Here is an 18,883-nt window from a genome sequence, read left to right as displayed (position 1 = left end):
TCTATCTATCTATCTATCTATCTATCTATCTATCTATCTATCTATCTATCTATCTATCTATCTATCTATCTAGAGAATGATGGAAGGAAATACCTGTTAAGGAAATTATTTCTGTTAGTGTTGCCAGGGCATAGATCTCCCACTAAAGAGCAGAACTTTTCAGCTAAAGTCGCAGAGAGAACTTCTCCATACCTTGAAAACAATCCCTTCTCCTTTTCCTCACCTCTCCTCAGCCCCCCTACCCCCTTCTGCAAAGCTCCTTCTAAATTGTCAAATGATGTCCTTTCTTTCACATGACTAGTTCTGGATTACTTACCTGGCTCTCCCTGCAGGCCTATTAAACACCTCTGGAGTCATGGTCACTGCCTGTCCAGCTCTGCATTCATAATACCCATTAACTCCGGCAAAATGAATAGTGGAACAATCCAATTCAGATAGATCTGAAAATGCCTTTTACCAAGGGGCCTTATATTGATAGAAGGCAATTTCACATCTCATTCGCCAGAAGTGGTCTTATTGAATATGAGTGGCTGGTGTGTATGTGGGTGTGTGTGTGTGATTCCTTTACATTTTACTCTCATAGAGAAGGGCTCTGATATCTTTCATGTCTGTGCAATCGCTCCCATGTATCACTCTTCTTCTTGGGAGGATCCATTGTTGGGAATAATATGTTTTTAAAAGCTTCCCTTTTCACTTGGCTCAACAACAGGATTCTCCATTCAGTGTGAGTCCTTTAACTCGCCGCCAACAAGACAATGACATTATTTCATTTTCAGAAAGACCTACAGCAGCATTCTGCTGCTCATTTTTTGCCTCTGCTGGCAGGAAACCAGTGTCCTCTTTTAGCCACTTTTCTCTATTCTTTTGCCATCAGTAAAAACAGGGTTGGATAATCCTCCCCATCCCCTTGATCTTATCTTGAGGATCTATTCAAATGCGAGCCTTTACACCCTGGGTATTTGTCCCTTTTAAACTGTTTCTTCCGAACGTAACAACCAGAGCGAGGGCACAAGATTAAACTTTTAGGCTGTCACAAAAATTCTTAATTGACAAGATTTTTATCTGGCTTTCAGTGAACAAGGAGACTTGGCCAGAGGATACAAAAAACCTTCAAACCAGAAAAATGGCCACACATTCAGATAAAAGGTGTAAACCCTTACAATTGCTTCATCTCAGATTTCAATTAAATGACATGATGAGCTACTGATTTCTTTTATGTTTGGCACTGAGAAGAATCCTTGAAGGCATTTTGGCTTGTAAAGAAAATAGAAAACTACTTATAAATAGCAGCATTTAGGCCTATTCACTGGTAGGAATTCATGTGATTTTATACTAAAAACATATTGAATGGGAAACAGAATGTATCATTTAAGCTAATAAAAATAAAATGAAATATGACACACTTATATTGGCATTTCAGTCCCTTGACCATCTATTGTTGTATAGAAACTAACATTTATTTCTTCCTTTTCAAGTATGCATCTGTTTTGTGTTTTTGTTTGGGGTCAGAAACAAAAAAGATACCCATAGAGCATTGTTTCTCAACTGGTGTCTCTTTGGGATCCACATTTACCCCCAGTTAATGACTCGTGACCCACTTTTAAGGAGTTGACATCAGTGTTAATTTTGTTGACGAATAATTTTTGTCATAGTCTTTGGCAACAACATATTTTTCCTGAAAAACAAGACGATAACTAAATGAAAAGTAATTCACACGAGCTAAAAGACTAAATATAGTGAGACTTTCATCAAAGAATAAAAACTAGACGAATAGGTCGGCCAGAGATGAGATCAAGTCATGAGAAAGAGGGAGAGGGAGGAGTTCAAACAACATCCACTCGATAGGAGGAAGAGGCGAGATAACTTGAGAACAAGATCCAATTGGAAGGCAGAGGAGGCTGCATGAGTTGAGAAGAGCTCCAATCAGAACTCAGCCTTTATGAGCGACACAGAAGGCACTTACATTTATTTTGATTAAACCCCTGGCAGAGTGTGCCAACAGTAAAACTGCACATGGGAACCGAAAAATGTTGTTGCTTGAGGGAAAGAGAAAAACAGATATATAGGAACATTCTACTTTTGATATTAAGGCCAACCAGACACATTGTAAACTATGTAGCACTGTTATTACCAGTATTATTCAGTGGTATTTACTGCTGTTCTCCCCCTTGAACTGCCACCTTATCGTGGCGGGGGAGTTTGAGTGCCCGAATGATCCCCGGAGCTATGTTGTCGGGGGCTTTATGCCTCTGGTAGGGTCTCCCAAGGCAAACAGGTCCTGGGTGATGGGCCAGACTAAGAGCAGTTCAGAAGCCCCTATGAAAAGAAAACATCAAAAGAACGTAACGTCGTCCAGTATGGCGCAGCCGGGGCCCCACCCTGGAGCCAGGCCTGGGGTTGGGGCTCGAATGCGAGCGCCTGGTGGTCGAGCCTATGCCCACGGGGTCCGGCCTGGCCCAGCCCGAAGGAGCGATGTGGGTCCGCCCTCTGGTGGACTCACCACCCACCGAGGGAATCGTAAGGGCCGAATGCATTGTGGATTGGGTGGCAGTCGACGGCAGGGAGCCCGACAACCCGATCCCCGGACGCAGAGTCTAGCTTAGCTCTTGGGACATGGAATTTCACTTCGCTGGGAGGGAAGGAGCCGGAGCTTGTGAGGGAGGTTGAGAGATACCGTCTAGATATAGTCAGGCTCACCTCCACACACAGCTTGGGCTCTGGAACCCAACCCCTCGAAAGGGGCTTGACTCTCCACTTCTCTGGCGTTGTCCACGGTGAGAGGCGGTGGGCTGGTGTGGGCTTGCTCATAGCCTCTCAGTTCAGCCGCCATGTGTTGGAGTTCACCACGGTGAACGAGAGGGTTGCGTCCCTACGCCCTCGGGTCGGGGACAGGTGCCTCACCGTTGTCTCGGCCTACGGGCCGAACAGCAGTGCAGAGTACCCAGCCTTCTTGGAGTCCCTGGGAGGGGTGCTGGATGGTGCTCCGACTGGGGACTCCATTGTTCTCCTGGGTGACTTCAATGCCCACGTGGGCAACGACAGTGAGACCTGGAGGGGGGTGATGGGGAGGAACGGCCTCCCTGATCTGAACCAGAGTGGTGTTTCATTATTGGACTTCTGTGCTAGTCACAGTTTGTCCATAACAAACACCATGTTCGAATACAGGGATGTCCATAAGTGCACTTGGCACCAGGACACCCTAGACCCTAGGTCCATGATCGACTTCACTGTCGTATCATCAGACCTCCAACTGCGTGTTTTGGACACTCGGGTGAAGAGAGGGGCAGAGCTGTCAACCGATCACCACCTGGTGGTGAGTTGGATCCACTGGCGAAGGAGGAAACCGGACCGACTCGGGCAGGCCCAAACGTGTTGTGAGGGTCTGTTGGGAACGTCTGGCAGAGCCTGATGTCAGTGCGGTCTTCAACTCCCACCTCCAGGAGAGCTTCTCCCAGATCCCAGGGGAGGCTGGGGACATTGAGTCCGAATGGACCATGTTCTCCACCTCCATTGTCGAAGCGGCTGCTCAGAGCTGTCGTCGCAAGGTCTCCGGTGCCTGTCGTGGCGGCAATCCCCGAACCTGGTGGTAGACCCCGGAAGTAAGGGATGCTGTCAAGCTGAAGAAGGAGTCTTATCGAGCCTTGTTGGCCTGTGGGACTGCTGAGGCAGCTGATGGGTACCGAAAGGCCAAGCGAGCTGCAGCCCGAGCAGTTGTGGAGGCAAAAACTCGGGTCTGAGTGGAGTTTGGGGAGGCCATGGAGGAGGACTATCGGTCGGCCTCGAGGAAATTCTGGCAAACCGTCCGGCGCCTCGGGAGGGGAAAGCAGTGCGCCACCAACACTGTTTACAGTCGAAGTGGGGAGCTGTTGACCTCGACTGGGGATGTTGTCGGACGGTGTAAGGAATACTTCGAGGATCTCCTAAATCCTACTGTCACGTCTTCCATGGAGGAAGCAGAGGCTGAGGTCTCAGAGGTGGACTCGTCCATCACCCAAGCTGAAGTCACCGAGGTGGTTGGCAAGCTCCTTGGTGGTAGGGCACCGGGGGTGGATGAGATTCACCCTGAGTACCTTAAGTCTCTGGATGTGCAAGGACTGTCTTGGTTGACACGTCTCTGTAACATTGTGTGGCAGTCGGGGGGACAATACCTTTGGATTGGCAGACCGGGGTGGTGGTCCCCCTTTTTAAGAAGGGGGACCGGAGGATGTGCTCTAACTATAGGGGGATCACACTCCTCAGCCTCCCAGGGGAAAGTCTGTTCCAGGGTACTGGAGAGGAGGATCCGACCGATAGTCGAACCTCGGATCCGACCGATAGTCGAACCTCAGATCCGACCGATAGTCGAACCTCAGATCCGACCGATAGTCGAACCTCGGATCCGACCAATAGTTGAACCTCAGATCCAAGAGGAACAATGCGGTTTTCGTCCCGGTCGTGGAACACTGGACCAGCTCTGTACTCTCCATCGGGTGCTCGAGGGTTCGTGGGAGTTTGCCCAACCAGTCCACATGTGTTTTGTGGATCTGGAGAAGGCATTCGACCGTGTCCCTCATGGTATCCTGTGGGGGGTGCTTCGGGAGTATGGGGTCCGGGGCCCTTTGCTAAGGGCAGTCCGGTCCTTGTATGACCGAAGCAGGAGCCTGGTTCGCATTGCCGGCAGTAAGTCAGACCTGTTCCAGGTGCACGTTAGACTCCAGCAGGGCTGCTCTTTGTCACCGGTTCTGTTCATAATTTTTATGGACAGAATTTCTAGGCGCAGCCAGGGGCCGGAGGGGGTCCAGGTTGGGGACCACAGGATTTCATCTCTGCTTTTCCCAGATGATGTTGTCCTGTTGGCCTCATCGAACCTAGACCTTCAGCATGCCCTGGGGTGGTTTGCAGCCGAGTGTGAAGCGAGCGGGATGAGGATCAGCACCTCCAAATCCGAGGCCATGGTTCTCGACCGGAAAAAGGTGGTTTGCCCTCTCTGGGTCGGTGGGGAGTCTTTGCCCCAAGTGGAGGAGTTTAAGTATCTTGGGGTCTTGTTCACGAGTGAGGGAAGGATGGAGCGTGAGATTGACAGACAGATCGGTGCAGCGTCTGCAGTGATGCAGTCGCTGTATCGGTCGATTGTGGTGAAGAAGGAGCTGAGCCGAGAGGTGAAGCTCTCGATTTACCGGTCAATCTACGTTCCTACCCTCACCTATGGTCATGAGCTTTGGGTCATGACCGAAAGGACAAGATCTCGGATACAAGCGGTCAAAATGAGTTTCCTCTGCAGGGTGGCTGGGCGCACCTTTAGGGATAGGATGAGGACCTCAGTCACCAGGGAGGAGCTCGGAGTAGAGCCACTGCTCCTCTGCATCGAGAGGGGCCAGCTGAGGTGGCTCGGGCATCTGATTCGGATGCCTCCTGGACGCCTCCCTGGGGAGGTGTTCCAGACATGTCCCACCGGGAGGAGACCTCGGGGAAGACCCAGGATACATTGGAGAGACAATGTCTCTCAGCTGGCCTGGGAATGCCTCGGGGTCCCCCTGGAAGAGCTGGAGGAGGTGTCTGGGGAGAGGGAAGTCTGGGCATCCCTGGGTAGACTGTTGCCCCCGCGACCCGGCCCCGGATAAAGTGGAAGAAAATGGATGGATGGATGGATGGATGAATGGATGGACGGATGGATGGACGGACGGATGGATGGATTTGCTGCTGTTGTCAAGGATTAGAAATGTGTTTTCAATTCTATGCCATTTTTTCTTGATACCAAGTTCAAATCCCTGGTGGCATTAAATGTGACATCCTTTGAAATATTTTTGACAGTTTTAGCCATTGAGGTAGTTTCAGGTGAGCACTATTTATAGTTGAATTGGTTTATGATATACCGATGGCACTGCTGCTTTTACAATCTTCAATTTCATAGAGAATGCCATGTGTCAAAATTCTGACCTGAGATACCCTTAATATCATTACATAAGAATTTTGTTGACTAAATTTACAATAGATTCAGTCGACTAAATTTTAATATTTAGTTGACTAAAACTAGACTACGACTAAAATAATGACTAAAGATAGATGACAAAATTATGACAACAAAATAAAAACAAAAAATTTTGTCTAAAAATTATGACTTAATCTAAATTTAAAATTGTTGTCAAAATTAACACTGGTTAATGTAAATGTAGGAATTCTTAGGCTGGTGACCATTTTTTCAAAAGTAAATTCTACACATTTTCATTACTGCATTAAAATCACATGGAACTGATTATCAACTGAGTGAACATCCCGTCTGGATACAGTAGATTGATTAAAAAAAAAAAAAAAAAAAAACTTAAATTAACACAACTCCTCTGTTTACATATGTAAGTGAAGCTGACAGACATTTTGATTCTACATGACTAATGAATATGGATGGGTTTAGGTTTAGTTAATAATTTTGCATGGAGACATATTTAACAACAGTGTAACCTCAGTCTGTCACCTACTGCATGACTGTCAAGTTCAAGTCCAACATCAGATAGATACACTTTTAAATAGATTTTGTAACCTGAATATCAAAAGAAACCTATCACCACTTCTTTGTTGTATGTAATGAATTTCAGTAGGACAGAATGTTTTTCATTTACAACCATGGGAATCCTACTCTCCTGATCTCAATCCCATTGAACATCTGTGGGATATTCTTGGTAGATCCGTGTATGCTAGGTGACCAGCACCTGGCAACCGCCAGATGCTCATACAGGCCCTTCAGGAGGAGTGGGACAACATCCCCCAAGACAGGATCAGGAGGTTAATCCAGAGTATGCACAGAAGGTGCACAGCCTGTGTTAGGGCTCAGGGAGGACATACCCAGTACTGAGGACATTGATCTGGACCATTTGGTCAATCTTTGACTTGCTGTGGATTAATAATGTTGCTTGTCGCTAAATGTGAACTTTGTTGAACTACCCTTTGTCATATTTTACATTATCCTCTGGATACTCATCCACTGTTTTGTTGTTTGTTGTATTTTGTTTGTTAATTAAATGTTTTTTAAGAACAAGAAAGAATGTGTTTTCATATTTAATAAAATGGTGTGAAATGTCATCACATAGAATACGTGATAAGTTTCTTTCGATGTTCAGTTTATTATTCTTTTAACCACACACTTCTTGATCCATTTAGGATGAGTTCCACAAGTTGAGACAGCTGGTTGTTGAGCGTCACTTCATACCAGTAACAAATTGTCCCATGTGTCAAATGTTCACAAAAGCTATTTAGTTTGAAACAAAACTGAGAACTGGATTGCTCTTCTATATTCTCCCATTCTATATATCATAGGCAACCCAGCCTTGTCGCTGTATGTTTCTACAACCATGGATACATTTGTTATATTATGTTTCTGAACCAAAGTGACATCCATATGCAAGTTATTAGGGATGTATTGCCATTCAGCTTTAAGAAAAGACACCAGAGTTTGGTTTGATAGTCCAGAAAGATGTGATGAAAAAGGACTTAGAATGTACTTTTGAATATTTAAACCAAACTACAGTCTTTAACTAATCCTAACCAAAGCATCGATGAAAAATTTGTTCAGTCAGGATGCAAATTCTTCTCTTTGATGACATGTTTGTTATTACCTCTGCCAGGAGGTATTTTAGTCACTTTGCTTTGGGTGCGTGTGTGCGTGCGTGTTTGTTTGTTTGTTTGTTTGTTGGCAAGATAACTCAAAAAGTTATGGACGGATTTTCTTGAAATTATCAGGAAATGTTGATACTGGCACAAGGAAGAAATAATAAAATTTTGGTGGTGATTGGGGCGGGGGGGGCATATCTCTCTTTACTGAGGTCTGCGCTCTCCGAGTGCTTTTCTTGTTGATTATCTGTATTTTACGTACACACTGGCTTCCTGCTTATTGAGGAAAGAAAAGACAGCAAAAGGTCATTCACTGATAAATTCTGTTGATATGCAGGGTATTTGTAGCTTATGTAGAACTATAATAGCAACATTTTAATGTAGTGACTGGGCTGGTGTTTCATTTGTTTATATCTTACATATGTTTAAATATGTCTTTAAATGTAATTTTAAAGTAAATCACAAAGTAAGTTACATGATCCAACCCCTGGCATTGTGCCACACTGTTCATGAACAAACATGAGCTTCAATATGTCATCATATGTCATCTCCACTGGAAAATATCAGTTATTGCGAAGACAGCTAACTGTGGTAGCTTACATGACTTACCATAAGTGTCACATAAAAGAACAGTAGCTATGAAAGACCAAATAAAACACCACCAAGAAAATGAGGAAAGTGAGCTGTGTGAGAGTGGAAAATGTCAAACTGAATAAATGTAACTTTAAGTGACACAGTGGCACATTATTGACTAGTTTTTTTTCTTGAAGTTCTACTCTAATTACAAATGTACCTTGGTAAATAAACTGGTAAAGTCAACTTTTTATCACTTCATGAATATAATCAATAAATAATTACCAGTATTGACTGAGATGAGACATTTTGTGATGGTGTGTTTTCTGTAATATGGCCCAGGCCTGTTTTAAATACAGGTTTTCAATGCAGTCCTCTTGCACCAGTCAAAAGAGCCTTAGTCTTAGCTTTTGGTCCCAGACACATGTTATGCTTTATTTGTGTCTAAATGCACCTAACAGCACCTGTAAGATGAAAAATTGTCCCCCCTCAGCACTTTCTGCATTTCTGCACCTTCATCTGACAATCGTTGCACTGAGTAACGTGCCAACCCCAGCATAAAGCGTCTGCTGTCTGCTGCTGCATTGACCCATTCGTCCTTGCTCACTTCTGTCCCTCCCTGCCTGTCTCTCCACTCTCCACTCAAAGCAATAATTTCTGCACAGTGCTAGCTTCGATGTGCCTGCAGGCTAGTGTGGTCAATGTTCCTTTTTCATACGACACCCATCAGTGTTCTTGTGTGTTTCTGCAGCAATCCACCTCAGCCTGGCAATTTGGTGACCTTTCTATCCTGTCTCTCCCCCCATCAGGCAAAATGGGTTCTCATTAATAGTTCATGGCTCCTTCGTTCACCCTGTTTGTTACAATGATTCACTTCCCTTTTTCCTTTTATGTTCCTTTTCTTCTTGTTTTCAGGTAGCTGACCCACCGGTGTGCACTCTTTCAAAAGAGGAGCCTTTCTATTAACCCTGGGAGGAGTTTCTTGTCTCTCATTTGCTCTCACTTTTTGTCTTCTCTTTAATGTGACTGTATATCTTTCTTTCAGTCTCGCTCTCTGTTGCTTTACCATACTCGCTTTCTTCCCTTTCTATTTCCTCTCTTTAAAACAGCTGAAAATTTGGCTTGAAGTAGTAAAAATGAGAAAAATAAAGATTCTCATCTGTTACAAAATCTAGTCAAAAAACAATCCTTACTGTTGTAAAACCAGGATTGTACTGGCTTGGCAGGTTGTGTTAGCTTGTCAGTAACATAAGCATGTTAGTAAGATCAGAAAACTGGATAATGTTAAATAGTGTATAATGTATTAAGCTTTTTGACAGCTTTGTGTGACAGAAAAATTCTGTGATACACGCTGAGACAAAAGATGGAGTCAGTGGATTCTGGAATCAGAAGATTTTACTTGCAAGGAGTCAAATACATACAGCGAGATGCAGCAGTTGACTGACTAACACCAGGAAGTTTAAGATCTTAGAAAAGAACATGAATATTACAACCATTGGACCAAGTGTACAAACATAATGACGTTGATCAAGTTCACCATTGGCTTAGGCATCCAAAACACGGTGATGCATGGGTTCAGTGACCGCGTTTGTACTCTTCTCCCACCTACACTATGGCCTGATCTCCTTAAGGGCAGCAGGCCGCTCTGGTCCCAAACTGGATGGAAAAGAAGCAGATAGCGAAGAAATGGTAGACATATCCTGAGTGGATATGTCCCAACATTCTTACAGAATATGTCATCATAACCCATCCATGACTCGTGCTCTGGACACCTGGTGTTTACAGAATATAGTCTAATAGTCCAATATTATATTTTTCTAACATTGTGAAATGCTGATATCAAAATTTTATATGAAAAAACACTTCAGCACCTATTGGGTTAAAATGATAATGCGTTATAAAAATAGTTACTTTTTTATTTGTGTCGCACTTTAAAAACAGCAGTTTACAAAGTGCTTTAAAATATTAGGAAAAGACAAGAAGTGCAAAGAAAATTCAATAGTCAGAGGTTCAACAGAGGAACCAGCAAACCAAACAATAACCAGAAAAAGCTGATATAGAGGAATGATAGAAATCAAAATACAACAGTGAAACTAATTAAATAAGAAATAATCTAGAAAACAGAAAGGCAACATCAACAGTAATGAAATCAAAGTCAATACTAGGAGAATAAAGAGGCAACAACAAGGTGAGTATCAAGTAGATATTATTAGTAATTTATGTGATCAGTGTCTTTCAAGACATCAGAAATGTGTGGAGATGATTTAGCTGAACCAACAAGGAAAAGAGCCACAAAATCTGAAAAAGAAAATGTCTTTTTTTTTGTCATGGTGGTTATGTTGTAAATCACCATGAATATTTCTCAATGGACAACACAAAAACAGTATGATAGGGCAGAGAGATGACTAAAGGCTAGACTAGACAAGATAGAAGCAAGTTAATTTGGGTATCTCAACTATAAACTTTATATTTGTCCATATTTGGACAAAAGAGTGATAGTGTCATGGGTAATGACTAAGAAAAAATGGTCAGCTTTATGAAATACCTGAGTAACAAAATTGTTCGATGTCTTTTTAGGTGTTAGCTCTAATGTAATTATAAATAATAAGTTAACTGTTTGTCAGAGACATGCCAAATATTGAAGATGCAGGGACAGAAATAGGGGGAAAGCGAAGTATGTCAGCTTCTTATTTTCTCTCAGACCATTTTAATTACGACTAGTGTGTTGACCCATGGGGATCCACAGGTTCTAGATGTGGTAGTTTTTATCCTGTTGTGTATTTGTACATGCTGTACTGCATTTGTCCAGCAGTCACCGCCAAAGCGTTCTGGCTATATCAACATGATTGTAAGGCTTTTATATTCCAAATTTACAAATATCTCCCAAAATATTGGTTCTATCAACTTGTCGTTTTTACTACTGTCTTCCTTGACCAAAAATACAATAAGTAGGCCAAACTGCAGTGGTCAGCTCATTCTCATTTTGTGTGAATCCCCAGACACACACACGCACACAGAGGCCACTTTTATAATATAGATATGTTCTAGGGTAGTCATGGAATTTTGGCCAATGATACCAAAGAAGAATCACATCTACAGTTTATAGGACTCCCAATCCCCAGTGATTTGAAATATTGTCAGGATAAAAATGCTCATGTCACTCATGGTCAATAATTCTGAATAAAAATGGCAAATCAATATTTCTTTCAGGTTTACAGATCAAGGTTGAGTAAAAACAAGAAAAAAATAAACTGAAGCATTTCATGTTTGTTTGGGTTTTTTTTTTACAATAGTGTAAAATATTTTTATTTTAATATATTTCGCAACATAAAGTGATCACATTTTCCCTGGTAGCAATGAAACAACTGAATTCAATGTGTCCCATGTGTCCCAGTCTCCCAGTTTACATCCTGTCCTCCTGCTACTTGGGATTTTCCACTCTCCCTTCCTCTGCCCCACTCATCCTGTCAGCCACACCCACATCATCAGGCCAACTCTCCTCACCTGCTTGCACAGATGCAGCTCATTCCCCAATCAGCCCAGTATATAAGCCTTACTTACTCTCCTGTCTTTGCCAGATTGTTCTTCTGCTTCCATGTAAGACTCGCTTACATTTACATCTACATCCTGCCTGATCTCCCATTGCTGTCCTCACCTGTCTCCTAGTAAACTCACCTGCCTTCTGTCTTGGACCATGTCTCCTCGCCTGCCTTCTGGTATACCTACATTCCTTCTGTCTCTGACCACGTCTCCTGCCTCAGCTTCCCATGGCTTCTGTCTGCACTCCTGGCTACGTCCCCTCCACCTGCTGCTGGCTCCTCGTCGTCACCTTAACTTCTCCAGTGGATTCTTCTGACCACGGTTGCCTCATCTCTGCTCCAACAGCCACAGTATGCTCCTCTCCTTTTCACTGGTCATCAAAGGAACTGTTCTGTACGGGCACAAGGAGCTGGGCTTCTTCCCATGGTTACACGGCTGGGTTAGATCCCTTCGCTACCCCGAGCCAAAGCCTCAAAGACTGTTAAAAGGGCCAGCCAGAAGAACAAACTGTATTATACTCACTCATCCTGCTCTGATAACCGTCATAGATGGAGAGAAAAAAAGAGTCTCTCAAACTGATCCTGATTCTGCACTGCATCTGGGTCCTAACAAAACCCTGTTTCGCCATGTGTATCAAGTGCTGAAGGTTTCTAAGACCAATCAAGTCTTAGCTGATGCATTGCCAGGGCAACTGATAGTTTTCTACAAGAGTTAGTTATTGCTGGGTAATATATCTCCAATCTAATTAAGCTAAATGTCAAATATCAGTCATGTAATAACGATATCAACCCAATATCAAGAGGTTACAGAAAACTTGAGGATATTCTGAATTTTGATTGAAATTAATTTCTAATACTTTTTGATGACTATTGTGTACATAAGTCCATATATTACATAATTAAGAGGCTATTTAAGTTGCAAAAGAACTTCAAGATATCTAATTTTTATCTCAAAAGAATGTTGAAGAAAGAACTCTCTTCACTTTTTTTCCTCATCTTTTGCCTTTGCATTTTTTTGTTATATTTTAGCATTCTGAAGACAGGTAATGGAGTAGTGGTAAAAGGATGGAGCCTTTAGGGCAAAACCCTTATGAGGCACAAAAAACATAAAAGTCAAGGAAAAAAGGCTTAAAACAGGTGAGACAAGTGATGCTGTTACTGTTCCAATACTTCGGGTGTAATGTAAACGGTGCAAGGGCAGAATAGCAAACAGGACAGAAAATCAATAGATTTGACCGTTTACTAGGAGTACTAAACGGAAAACAAGATGTGCTCATCACTGACAGGAAAATCAAAACAGTCTCATAAATTCTGTGTGGTGATGTAAGATTTTAATATCTGGCTCGATCTGCACCAATAAAAACCAGGTGTTTTTGATTCAGTCAATTTGACTAGCATCTAGAAATAATAGGCCAGCAGAAGAAGAATATTATTGGTTTTCTCTTCTATAATAGTGACAAAAGGGTGTGTCGGTATGCTAAAATTGGTGTTTCCTGACAAGCTGTTAATGTTCGCCAGCGTTTTGATAATAGCCAGGACATTATTAGACTTCTTCCATTTCTGTGAAAAGATACTGTTTGTTGTACACCGGGATGTGAAGTAATAGATGTAAGTAGGAGAAAGGGAAAATGTCTATCTGACTCTTATCACATTGGCATGTTTTCACAAAGAGGAAATTAAAGACCAGTAATTATAACAGCAGTCTGCTCTCGTGTCTCTTCTCACTTGAATTTATCTTCTGCGGCAGCGTTTACAGATCACAATCCCAACACTTACCTTCACTGTATTGATGCCAAGGAACTGTATATGTCAAGGCTTAAGGAGCTACACCAAACCCTTAAATTATTTCTGTTTCTGGCAGACTTGCTACCTCTCAAAGGTAACAGAAAATGGTCCGGAGGATGTTGGGCACTGGCCCAGTTCAGGTGTTTGGCTGCCCTGAGCACTATTTCTTTAACCTTAATTTATCCAGTGGAGGATTTTGCTGAGGATGCATCATTTTTTTCAGCTCTGTCCTGCTTTACATTCATTCCTTCCCACATGGGACATTAATTTGACCAAACTGTTGTAGTGTTGGCAACCAAACAGCTGTAGGGGAATTATTTAGCTTTAAATGCCTTGCTCAAGGGCACCTCAATGACGTAGAGATTGGCCAGAGACTGTTAAGGAGGCAGACTAGACAGTCTAATGATACAAAATGATGATATAACATTGCTACAATTAAAGGTGCAATGTGTAACAAATTTACATATTCATTTTTTTCTTATTTACAGTTGGTGTCTACTTGTTTTTTTTTACCTATTTATTTTACCCCCATCCCATTTATTTTAGTTGCTTTTATTTATTTATTTTTACAGTGCATTTTATGTGATTCATACATTGGATGGCACTTTGTTGTACTTGTTACAATGACAAATATTCTATTCTATTGTTTGTCCAGGTTTCTGTCCTGAAAAGTCGTAAGGACATGTGGCAAGTCTAATCTTCATCAAGAAGCAAAAGGTCTGCCAAGTCTGAAGCCAGATGTGACTGTGTAGAGCTGAAGTCCTGCGCCTTCTGGTTGTCCTGTGGGCCCTTAGTACAGGAAGAAATGCAGATGGAAATTACAGTTGTGAGACACACATAGTTTTTTGATGCTGTTTTAATTGTCAACATTTATACATACGATTTTAGCCGATTTAAAGAATAATGTGAGTCAGCACTATGTGGTAAAACTGTTGAAGTGTCTGACTGTCAAAATATTTAAATTGAAAGCTTACTGTCGCAGAGGTGATGTCATGTAACTGTCTCTGTCCACAATGTGTTCAGTCTCTGAAGACAGTAGGGATTTTCACCTTTTTAAATAGTTTTTCACCTCTCTTTTGAAGAACGAGGTGAAATATGCCAGATAAAGGCCTGCACATGCCCCGCGAAAAGAGAAATTTGTTCATTTTCTTGAGGTGTAAGAAACAAGAACAGAGTTAGTTTTGGTCTGGACATGTTGTTCTTTATGAGAAACTCAAGAGCAGAACTCCTGGGACGTCCTCCAAGAGCCTTCCCACTTTACTGCATTATCCACGCCCACTTCAAATTACTGACTGATTACATAATATTTGTTAGACACCACACACACACACACACAAATTCTGTGTGGATGATGTGTCAAGAACAGGTTGCAATGAACTCCAAAACAAACTGCCCTGGGAGAGAAACTACATTTTTCTGTTCTTGTGGAGTATATACAGGCCTTAACACGTCATTTTGGTGTTGGTGACTTGTATCCCATGTGATGAGAGATGCAGTCCATTGAGCTATGCTACACATAATTAGATATTTATTTAAAAAAAAAAAAACTGCAACTGTCTTACCATGTAAATTTAGATTTTAACCCATAAAGACCCAAATGAAATTGTCTCTATATCTAACCTTTCTTAAGTGATTTATCACCATTTGTTATAATATTATCTTCTGTATTTTGCATTTTATCAGTATAAATCAGGTTTTTCCCTATATTTATTTACTGACCATATAGATGTTCATAAAAACTCAAATTAAAGTTGAATGCTATTATATCAGAAATGGAAAAAACTAAAGTAAAATATATCATAAACTGAACATAAACCAAGCATTTCCATCCACTGTCATTAATCAAACTCCGTGGGTTTTACTGGTGAATCAATGTTGTAGTAGATGACTGTTTCCACATTCACTACAGAGCCTCTGAACGTCCAAATAGGTCATATATGATTATCATATTTGGATTTGCGCATGCGTGGCGTCTGTCAAATCGCCGGCGGATCTACTCCTAGAAATCCAGCCTTTTAACTACTTATTTCTTGCCTTTCAACGCTTACTCACTTGAACCTAACCTCTTAACCGTGTCTTTTTAACTTGACGCCATCAATCCAAACCTCCATCAGGGCAGGTCAGTATTGTCAGTGGATCCTTACCTCTGGTTGTCACCCATCGCTTCCCGCGCTCTGCCCGGTATCTCGCTGTTTCCACCATGGCGTCATCCTCATTAGCCGGAGATAGTCCTCTTGTCGAAGCCAACAAAACCCTGGTAAAGGCTTACCAAACTATCGCGGACCTCAAAGAGGAAATACTGTGCCTCTCCGCAGAACTTGAGGAGAAAAATGCCCAGCTCTGTGGTTTCTCCAGCCGCCTTCCCACACTGTCCAGTCTGTTTCTGAAAAGCGCAGAGAAGCCCAAAGCCTCCTGTGATGATACGGTGTTATGGGATCCTTCCTCTGCCTGTTCTCGCCCCCCGTGTTCTACACCCTGGTCTGAAGTGGTGATTCGTGGCCGCAAAAAGAACACGAGCAAAGACTCACCACCGCCGACCATCAGCACATCAAACCGCTTCGGCGTCCTGTCCGTGGAGGACGCTCCGGCTCCTCCCCCCGCGGCTGGTGTGCCCCCCATCCCACCTGGCTCTGTCCCGGAACCGGCTCCTGCTGACTCCGTGGCTGCCACCGAACTGATTACCGGCGACGGTCCTAAAGCCGGTCCTCCTGTAAAGCCGTCGAACAAGGGTCCCCGCTCCTCGGTCCGCTCCTCTGCCCGGCGCCGCCTTCTTCGAGAGGCCGTCCGCCGTCACTCCGACGGTCCACCCGTGGAATGTCCACCTAGAGAGACCAGGAACCCTTCACCTTCAACACCGTCTCCTCGACCACTTTTCCCTCCGACCACCGCTATCCTCGGGGACTCCATCATCCATCACGTCCGTTTCTTTAACGCCATAACCAGGTGTTTTCCTGGTTCCACCGTCACCTCCATCCTCCATGAACTCCCTCAGCTGCTGCTCTCACTGCCGTCCACCGTTACCCGGATCATAGTTCACGTGGGCTTCAATGACACTTCTCTTCAACAGTCCGAAGTGACGAAGGTTCATTTTAAAAACCTCTTTGATAAACTGAAAAGATCCGGGAAGGCTGTTTTCATTTCCGGGCCCCTCCCCTCCTTTGCCCGTGGTGTGGGCCGTTTCAGCCGACTCCTCAGCCTGAACACCTGGCTCCAGTCCGCCTCTGCTCTGAACGGCTTCAGTTTTATTGATAACTTTAATCTGTTCTGGAACCGCTCCTCCTTTTACAAGTCCGATGGCGTCCACCCCTCTACACTAGGCAGCAGCGTCCTGGCTCAAAACATTCAACACGCTGTCCTGACTAAAACCACTCCCACACCTATGTGACTACGCTCCCTGTCTTCTGCTGCAGTCACCTGCTCCCCCTGCTGGTCACATCAAACATCACCACGTTCAGAGTCTCCTGTACAGTCTGTAGTCAGACTGAATACCACCCCAGCTGATCTCTCCTCCTCTCCCAGCCCCTCACTAATGACAGCTACACCCCTCACTCACACCAGCTCACCTTTGAGGAACAATCTCTCTACTGGTCACCATCCTATTCCTGTTATTTTCGGTTCACGTATGGGGTTTCACACTGCTAAAAGGCATCGTAATATCACCAATCTCCGCCCATTAATATACACCGCAGTCATTGGTGCGTCCTTCTCTATAGGGTTATGGAATTGCCAATCTGCAGTGAACAAAGCAGATTTTATTGCTGCCTATGCCAACCATCACACACTGGACATCCTGGCTCTCACTGAAACCTGGATTACGCCTGAAAACAATGCAACCCCAGCCGCACTTTCTATCAGCCACACATTCTCTCATACCTCTCGTCCATCTGGACGAGGAGGTGGTGTGGGTCTGTTAATTTCCAACAAATGGAAACACAATCAACTCCTACCTTCAGTCAAATACAACTCCTTTGAATACCATGCCATCCTAGTGACAGCACCAGTCAAACTTTACATAATTGTCATTTATCGTCCACCAGGGCAACTGGGTGATTTTCCTGATGAGCTTGACACTCTGCTTTCCTCCATCCCAGAGCATGACTGCCCCATGCTAGTCCTCGGTGACATGAACATCCACTTAGACAATCCCAGCTTCTCAGATTTCATGTCACTAATACTCTCTTTTGAGCTACAGCGGGTTTGCAGTCCTCCAACCCACAAAGCTGGTAAAGAGCTCGATCTCATTTTCACCCGAAACTGCATCACAGATGCCCTCACAGTCACACCTTTACACCTGTCTGACCACTGTTTCATTCAGTTCAGTGTGTCTCTCCCTGAAAAACACTCTGCTCCCTCCCCCATGGTCTCTTTCCGCCGCAACCTCCGCAATTTGTCCCCCACCCACTTCTCCACTGTCGTAGCCTCCGCTCTCCCTCCCCCCAGCACTTTTTCCTCCTTAGAGGTTAACGATGCCACTGAGTCTCTGTGCTTTACACTTAGCTCCTGTCTGGATAATCTGTGCCCTCTATCTACTAGACTCGCTCGATCCTCCCAGTCCCACCCATGGCTCAATGATAACCTCCGGTCGCTGCGTACCAACCTCAGAGCCGCAGAGAGAAAATGGCACAAAACAAAAAGCTCTTCTGACCTGATCACATTCCAGTCACTATTGGTATCCTTCTCATCCAGTGTCACTGCTGCGAAGAAGGCTTACTATAATAACAAAATTCATTCTGCCACCGACACCAAGAAACTATTCTCAACCTTTAAAACACTATTCAACCCTCCACCTCCACCGCCCACTACTAATCTGACAGCAGACAATTTTGCTTCATTTTTCACAAATAAAGTGTCTACTATCAGCAGTCAGTTCACTGATCCACCCATAGACTGCACGCCTCCTTCTTCAACATCATCATCATCACACACTGCTTCCTCTCCCCTGACTATGGCTACTACTAACTCAACTGATAAAAGCCCAACTGCGTCATTCCCCTCATTTACTCCCCTCACAGAGAAAGAGGTGTCTAAACTCCTTTCCTCTAGCCGTCCTACAACATGCCTGTTGGACCCTATTCCATCCAACCTCTTACAGTCTGTAGCCCCTACTATCACAGCACCAATCACACATGTGATTAATGCTTCACTGACTTCAGGAACATTTCCTACAGTATTTAAACAAGCGCAGGTAACACCACTACTCAAAAAACCTTCCCTCACCCCCACTCAAGTGGAGAATTATCGACCAGTCTCACTCCTCCCATACCTTTCTAAGATCATCGAAAGGGCTGTTTTCAAACAGGTCACAGAATTCCTCTCCCAAAATAACCTCCTTGACATCAACCAATCTGGCTTCAAAATCGACCACTCCACTGAAACGACTCTGTTGTCTGTGACAGAAGCCTTGA

This window comes from Sphaeramia orbicularis, chromosome 14 (genome assembly GCF_902148855.1).
Source record: "Sphaeramia orbicularis chromosome 14, fSphaOr1.1, whole genome shotgun sequence".
Classification (NCBI taxonomy): domain Eukaryota; kingdom Metazoa; phylum Chordata; class Actinopteri; order Kurtiformes; family Apogonidae; genus Sphaeramia; species Sphaeramia orbicularis.
Note: the sequence above shows the minus strand (reverse complement) of the source record.